Source organism: Sturnira hondurensis, unplaced genomic scaffold (assembly GCF_014824575.4).
Source record: "Sturnira hondurensis isolate 20B ecotype Veracruz unplaced genomic scaffold, ASM1482457v3 Scaffold0015508, whole genome shotgun sequence".
NCBI lineage: Eukaryota > Metazoa > Chordata > Mammalia > Chiroptera > Phyllostomidae > Sturnira > Sturnira hondurensis.
The window spans coordinates 287,740-296,170 of NW_028088139.1; the positions used below are offsets into that span (position 1 = coordinate 287,740).

General features: G+C 48.9%; 1 protein-coding gene and 1 long non-coding RNA gene across 2 annotated transcripts in view; both read right to left on the minus strand.

Moving 5' to 3' along the window:
* LOC118999835 (sialic acid-binding Ig-like lectin 5) overlaps window positions 1-8,431 on the minus strand; it is a 132,506-nt gene that overhangs the window by 23,775 nt on the left and 100,300 nt on the right. The window lies entirely within an intron of this gene.
* Window positions 5,792-6,611, minus strand: LOC118999856 (uncharacterized). Its single transcript, XR_005069188.1, has 3 exons — window positions 6,597-6,611; window positions 6,113-6,367; window positions 5,792-6,028 (listed from the first exon to the last, which is right to left on the minus strand). It is a non-coding gene; the product is annotated as an uncharacterized LOC118999856 (long non-coding RNA).

The window sequence follows — 8,431 nt, forward strand, 5'->3', positions numbered from 1 at the left end:
CTTCCAAGCCCACCCCAGTGAGGACTTGTCATACTCAGAGTTAGGATGTCCCTGTGTCCACATCAGGGTACCCCTCACACTTAGGAACAATGGATGGTCTTGGGGGCACAGAGGAGAAAGTTTGCCCTGGCCCTCTACTTACACATTTGACTCTGTTCTGTGTGCCAATGGAGCTGCGAGGGGATGATGGCTCTTTCCCAGAAGCAGCATCAAAAACAAGAGCCGAGGTCACCTTGGGGTCCCGAGTGGAGATGGTGCAAAGGTGCACAGGACTTTCTGCATGACATGTGTATTGGCAAAGGGTGTTTCAGGATAAGTCTTACCAGTAAAAGGTGAATGTTTCCTTATCTGTCCCTGTGCCCAGATCCCAGGGTCCCCAGCATGTGGACGTCAAGTATCTGTGTCAGCACTAGAAAGGACACAGAGACTCAGCTCAGAAATGTGTGACACCAGGAGGGTCCTTCATGTTAACTGTGCCCTCTGGCTGATGATGCTCTGGCCCTACCTGTCCCGTAAAGAGTACATTTTCTATTTTTCACAGTATCTCCTATGCAATCTTCTCTTCCTGAATGAGCAAAGTCCTTTTCTTTTCATCTTGACACCTGTTTTTCTCAGGGGATGTCACAGGTGGAGGTCTCCAAGGAGGTGGAGTCAGGTTGTTGATAGTACCGACCTTCAGGTACTGATCTGGTCTGTTTGGACACAGGATGATCCTGGTACATTTCGTTCACTCCTTAAACCAGAAGGTTTACAATATCTACAGTAAATCTGTAGATCTTGGATGAGAGAAGGTGAGAGCACAGGCATTTTGTCCTCACCGCGTCCCCAATCCTCACACCTGCAGCTTCTCCCCTGAGTGTTTCTTTAAGTTGTTCCCCAGTAAAGAAGAAGGACTGTGTCCCACAGCCCTCTCACCGCACATATGCACAGCAGGGGCAGCAGCACCAGCATGTCCTTGGGAATCACATACAGGGCCCTCGAGGTCACAGGTTCACTCCTTGCTCCTGGGAAGCAGTAAATGTCTATCCATGGTGCTTTCTGGAGGGTTATCTCCCAAATCTGCCCTCTCTCAGAAGCTTTCCATTTTCCCAGGGACAAACAGGGAAGGGAAGAAGGAGTCTTCTCACCTTAGGTCTGGTGACACCCTGTCAGGAGGGCCCCTTTGCATCCCACTCCCCACTCATGTCACCTGTCCCAAGTGTCCATCCCCACCCCCCTCAGGAATGGACGGAGGGCAATCTGTCTCTGCTATAACAAAATTCTAAGAACATCTCTCATAGCAAGAAGGTTTGGGCACCTGGATCTACCAGAATCCAAATCCTTTCTCTCTCTCTGTCCTGGTCTTTAGCCCAGGTCTGGTCACAAAAAAAGCCTCAAGATGAGGTGACTGAACTCGTACTCATAACAAGTAGCCCCTCATACTCAGAGGCTCTAACTCCACAGGGGAGCCCTGAGTCCAGCCCCAGAGGTGAGGGTGCTGCTGGTGGGTCTCTGCTGTCAGTTTCAGGTTGGACAGTCACTGGACTCATGTGCCGCTGTCAGCTCATTCTCAGGGTTCCCAGGATCCTGCGCTCTCACCCTCTATCTTCTCTACATTTCCTCCAGACAGAAAAGGCCTCCCATCTTTATGAATCTATTGAATCTCCCTGTCCTCACCCCACATCCACTTTCCCCTGATCTGGTATGGCCTGCTCTGCCCTTCACACTAACATTCTCCCTGCTGTGTTCCAGTGAAGTTGAAGAATCCTTTCTCCAAGACGAATCCTTCCCCTTCATGCAGAATGAATTAAAACTCAGAATTAATTTGAGTGACCTAACAGCTCCAAACGCAACATCTCAACCACACTTCTGATTCTTCATTACTTCATTTCTGCCGAAACCAGGACTTGGCATACTGCCAGGTAAAGAAAAGACTCACAGGCCATGTTTCCTGTTGTACGGAGCTCTGTGACAATACAAGGAAGGGATTTTTTTAAAGAAGAAGAAAATATCAACCCACCGTTGTGAGGAAAAGAACGAAGGGCAAAGGTATAACACGGGTTTTCTGGAGTCAGCCACGAGGGGCACAGAACCCAATGGCTCTCTGAGAAATGCATTATTTATCTGCGGTGAAGGCTCATCTTCCTTAGGATGTGGGGGTGTCTAAGGGAAGACCAAGGAGGAGTTTGGTTGCATCTCTGTCCTATAGGACAGGATGCCATCAGCCTCATGCCCCAGCCCACCTCCAAACCTATCTGGGGACAGCTTCAGATTCCACAGTTCAGGTGCTGCGTTTTTAACGTGCCAACCCAACCCAACATCAAATGCCAGTCTGAAGTCCAGGTTATCATCTGGACTTCTGATCAACTGGCTCTGAGTCACAAGTTCCAAAAATCTCAAAGTCTTTGGATTTATTAATTGGCCAGAGTGGCTCACAGAACTCAGAGCACATATTACTCACTAGGTCACAGGTTTATTATAAAAGAATGTGACTCAGGGACAGTGAGACAGAAGAGATGCAGAGGATGGGGAGTGCAGTAAGGGGCGTGAAGCTTCCATGGCCTCTCTGAGGTGCCCTCTCTCTCAGCATCTACACGTTTTACCCAACCTGAAGCCTCCTAGATGACATTCTTTTCAGTGTTTATGGAGGCTTCATACATAGTCATGGTTACAAATCACAGAGCACTGGTGATTGATTCTTCTCAGCTCCTCTCCCAACCTGGTTCCCTCTGGTCTTCACACCACCTGACACAAGAGGCACCTCTCACAATGGGGATTGCAGATATGGCCCCAACATGGCCTCATCCCCTAGGCCCATCCTCTGTCCTGTGGTCAGGAGTGAGGGACAGAGGGGATGGTAGATGGGGCAGTGAGAGGAGAGGAATTTGTGATCACAGCCACAGGTATGGACAGAAGGGCAGAAGAGGAAATTTCCCCATAACCTGCACCAGGTTGGGAGGGCCTCAGGGGCAGAGAGGAGGCCAGGCTGACACACCTCCTAACAGAATGGCCACCCTAAGTAACCAACAGCAGTGAACTGGGAGCAAGGACAAACCACTATCTCACTTAAATATTTTATTTTATTTTTATTTTTAGAGAGACGGGAAAGGAGGGAGAAAGAGAGGGAGTAAAACATCAATGTGTGGTTTCCTGTCATGTGCCCCTCACTGGGGACCTGGCCTGCAACCCAGGCATGTGCCCTGACTGGGAATTTGGTTCACAAGACAACGCTCAATCCACTGAGCTACACCAGCCGGGGCCACTGCCTCACTTCAGCCAGGGTCACTCAGGGCCCCTATCTCGCTTTAGAAAAGCCACCAGAATTCATATTAGAGAGAGAAGTGTGTGTTTTTGTAAGTATGCATGAATTTTACTTCACATAAAGTAATGACAAAAATTATTTGTACCTCTATCAGCTACCTTCCTCATGCACCCAACTGGCGATCAAATCTGCCACCTTTTGGCATATAAGATGACACTCCAACCAACGGGGCCACAGTAACCAGGGTGAGAATCATATGCTTTTAAAAAGTCACACCCTCAGTATTTCTAGTGCCCAGGTGGTGCCATACATGAATATTATGTTATTATTGTCTATGCTCCCTCTCATGCATTTGGCATCTCAGTAAATAGCCCATAAGGTATCTCTTTAATTCAACTTCACAGCAAGTGTCTGGCTCATTCAAATCCTGAAAGAAAAACTAAGGCCAAGACCACCCTCTGCTGGACACAGTGTAATCCCCATTTCTATGTTCCAGAGTAACTCACATGAGATCCTGCGCACAGGAAACAAGTACCTCCTGGTTCCCTCCACTTGACATTAGTGGGATGCTAGCTCTTCAGGGAGTTGACATAGATTCAGTGGTATTTCAGAAAATAAAGTTGACCTGCATTAGGTTTTTGTATATTTTGAATCTAGAGTCTGGCAGACCCACTAGAGGAGGGGAATGAATTCACTGCAAACACCCATTACAGGTTTATCCCAGAGCTGTGAGCATATCTACAGTCATTCTCAGAATCTCGACACTGGGCTCAAGAAAATCCCACAAACACTAAATAGAATCATGAAGTGGACTTTTATGTTGTATTACTTAAAATTTTTTATTTATAATCAAACAGTAATCATTACAAGGTAGGCATCTCTGAGTTGAAAGGAAGAGCTGTGCTCCTGACTCTACTGCACATGGACCTCTACACAGACAGGGCCACTGAGAGACTAGAGACTCAGGAGCTAACCAGGTAACTTCTGGGCAATGGAAGGATAAGGTCCCAAGATCATTCCCTCCCTGGCCCTGTGGATGGAGACACAGGAGCAGGGGGTGGGGAGAGGACAAGGAGAATGGGAGAGGCACAGGCAGAAAAAAACGGCAATAACTGGGTGTGTATCACTTGTGACTCATTTTTGTACCTTACTGTGCTTTCAAATCTTTAAAACCCTGCTAAATAAGTAGAGACAGTCCCGCTCAGGACAGGCAATTCTCAGCCACAGGAAAGATCTCTGCCAGGAACAGCCAATTGGGTGCAAACCACCCAATCCTGAGCCCGTATTTCCAACCACCCCAACCTGCCTTCAGTCTCCCAGATCCTAGGACAAAGGACATGAAGATCACCCCAACAGTAATAAACACCCCTGTTTTCTTCATACTAGCTGATCCTAAATTGCCCTCTCTACCCTGCATTGCATTTCCCATGGAAACCCCAATAAAAACTCTGGCTAGTCTGTTCCCCACTTCTGTCTGCTCCCTGAAGCAATTTGGTGCTTCCCTTGGGGCCTGGCCTTGTGGGGCCTCCTCTCATTAAATGAAAGGAATACAAGCCGTCTTTCATGGGCATTGGCTCTCCTCATTGTCACTTAGTCACTTACACAAATTAAAACCCCAAGAGTACAAGTGAGACAGGTGAGTCAGGAGTTCCCAGGGAGAAGGTGACACTGATGTCCCACAACCGCCCTTCTGGACTCCATGTTACACCTCTGTTCCATCTTCACAAGAAGGGAGAGTCAGTCAGGACATTGGCCTCATTCTCTGGGAGCCTCCACACCTGCAGGGCCGATGCAGATTTCAGCTCAGGGACTTGGCCACTTTAGCTCTAAATCCAGGCAGGTGGGACTCCTCAGCCCCACCTGGAAATTGGGGCCAATCACTGACCTTCCCTGTGGAGAGACAGACCTGCTCACCTGGTGTAGTAGAGCCAGGTGAGGCCATAGGTGAGGAGGAAGCCAACTCCCATGAGGGCCCCTCTGATCAGAGTGAGGACCAGGGGCCAGCAGCCCTGCTGCTCCCCCGGGGGGGTATCCTGAGGAAGAGGACAAGGTGGTAAAGTATTGATCCTAGTCTCAGTCCATGCCTCAGCTCCAGTTCCTGACGTGGTTGAGCACACCCAGTCCCTGTCCTGCAAGTCACTCTGCACAGAGAGGGTGAAGGAAAGTTGCAGGGAACCAAGCAGGTACTCAGCCAGGAGGGGCTCTCCCCTCTGAGTCTAGTCCCTAAGTGGGGCAGCTTCAGGACCATAGGTGCTGAAGGCTGAAACAGGAACAGGGCTTCCCCCCCCAGGGTCCAGCTCTGCGTGAGCCCACCCACTCACAGAACTCAGTGTCTTGTCTTCCCATCTCCTTGGAGAACAGGCTGTAGCTTCTGTTCAGTCAGGACACTGAGGATCCCTTTCTAGCAAATCACCACCTTCCACTGTGGACCCTCTCCCAGCTCCACCTTCCCTTTCATCCTGCCCTTTCTCCCGAAGCTTCTGCCTCCAGCAGACCCCAGACCTGGCATCAGCAGGACAGTGGCGCTCTGGGCCCCCTGGACATTCTCTGCCTTGCAGCTGAGTCTGAGGCCAACACTGAATCCTGAGCACAGGCTCAGGGAGCTGTTGGCTCAGGCCCCCACAGAATAGGAGGAGACCCTGTAGGTTGCCTTGCTGAGGTTCCCCTCCAGCAGCTCCTCCCCCAGGCGCCAGCGCAACAAGGGGGTCGGCTGGGCTCTGGAGGAGCAGCTGCAGTTCAGACTCTAGTCCTTCCAGGAGCAGGAGGGTCCCAGAAGCTGTGGGGGAGCTGTGGGGAGTGGGGAGATGGGTCAGTCATGCCCCTGCCCGCTCAGAACCCACGTGCCCTGCCCCCAGCTTCCCTCACACTCACAGATCACAGAGAGGTTGAGAGAGATACTTCTGGACCCCAGCGGGTGCCAAGCTTGGCAGGTGAACTCTCCTTCTTCTCCAGTCCCCACTCTAGGCAGCTCCAGGATCCCGGTGCTGGAGATGCGGGCAGTGTTCAGAGCTGGAGACCCCTGGAACCAGCTCAGCTGTGCAGGGGGGTTGCTGTCAGCCACACAGAGCAACCTCAGAGCCTCCCCCTTCAGGATGGGAAGGGATGTGGTTTGCAGAACCTTGAGGGCTAGTGAAGAGAAGTGCAGACGGAGAGAGAAAGAGAAAGAGAAACAGAGAGAAAGAGACTAAAGGAGAACTCAGGGGCAGCACCCACCCACAAGAGGTGAGGGAGTGGGGGTGATGATTTTCCTCCTTGCCTCTCCCATACCTGATCCTGCTCACACTCTGATTCCCCCTCAGGCCCATGGTTGCCCCTGGGGCAGGTCCCAGCCCCAGAGACAGAGGTTCTTTCCTACCTGTAACATTCCCGTATGCCGCTGCCCGCAGCAGCAAGGGTGGATCGCGAGGTGAGGCGGTGGACTAAAGAATGGAGAGGACCATAAGCTCAGCTGGCAAATGGCAACTTTATTCAAGGAACTGCTGGCTTATATGCAGAACTACAGTGGCCTGAGAACAATGCTGTTTCACAAAAGTTTGTACACTCCTGAAAGCTATCAAGAGGGCAAGATGTTCTCACATCCTGAGAACGTTAGCCCACAGATAGCAGTGTCCTCAAGATTATCACTTCCTTGGAACATGACGCACATGCCAAGACCTTGTTCTTTCCTTCAAGGCTGAGAAGGAGAAAGTCCGGAAGATGTCAAGATGCCCGCTGGCTCCAGGGACCAGAAACCAAGTCCCTCCACCATTTTCACAGTGGGGGCTCTGTCCTTGGTCCCCTTCGGCCTGGCGGGCTCCCACATCTCCCCCTTTTTTATTTTATATAACGAACCGGCTCGACATTCTTTGTCATGTCCAACTTATGTTTCTTGAGGTCTATATACAAGCCACTGATTTGTTTGATAAAAAGCCGAATGATGCAAGGTATACATAACAAAAGCAGAATAACGAAGATACCAAAACCTATCCAACTATAAAGAACATGTCCAAAAGAGGGAAACTGCTTGGATAAAGTGGACAAGAAATTCTGAGCATCTCGAGCAATATCTATGTTTAAAGGAGGAGCATTTATCAAATCTTGAATCTCTTTATGTAACGTAATAAGGTCTAAGGATGAATTGCAATTATGCCAAATTCCTAACAAATGGTTACGAATCTTCTCCCATGGGAACTTAGTTGAATTATAGGGATAAGGGGTAACACATATATGGGAAAACATGAAATGACATCTTAAAGAAGATCGAACTTCAAGCGATTTTAACTCTTCTCCAACAATTCTAACAGTATCATACAAGGCATTCAATTTCTGTTCTACTTTTCGGTCCCAGTCTTCCTGGGTCTGGAAGGCAACAGAGACATTATGTGCTAGTTCGTTAACAAAGTCTGCTGTTTGTACACTTTCAGTTAGGGCAACAGCAGCTGTAGTTGCTGTCGCAATGAGGGCAATCAAGGTGGTAATTCCTGCAATAAGCGTCCCTATAAAACTTTTTGATCGAGCTAAAATCAAATCGTTAGTAGCCTTAATAATAGCATACCCTGGACCATTAAACCAGGGATGGTTAGGTTAACAGGTACAAAGGTGAAGGCAGGTTGCTTTATAACGGCAAACGAAGTAACATTCATTGATGCATTTAAACAATTGGTTAGGAAGCAGTTATGACAGCTTAAGTTATGCTTTTGATCATATATGAGTTGAATATTTCCGGCTACAAAAGCATATGGATCTGGAACGCAAGCAATAATTGAAACATTTTTTCTGAGTCCCCAAAACATTCATAGCGTCCTGGTCTCCAAGGTGAACCCATTGAACATCTCTTTTAGCTACAGTGACATATTGAAGGGCAGCAACCGCTTTCCATAACATATTTTGAAATGTCCGGTTATTTCTAGTCCATATACCACACAGCAAGTTCATTGGTCTGAATGTTGTAGGGCGGTAATCACTCCAGTCACAAAGCTCTTGATCACAGATGGTATAGTTGAGATGGCACATTCTCCAAGCAGGTCCCAATTGACTTGGGGATGGTGTTTTCTGCTTGCACAATGGGATATCAGGTGGGGGATCTCCTGGTCCTACAATGGTAGTTGAGACATTTCGTCGTAGGTATAGTAAGTCCACTCCCCAGTGAGTCCCGTTAGTGAAATTCCCATCCCAATCAGCATATCTAGAGATAAGAGTGCAGTTATTATT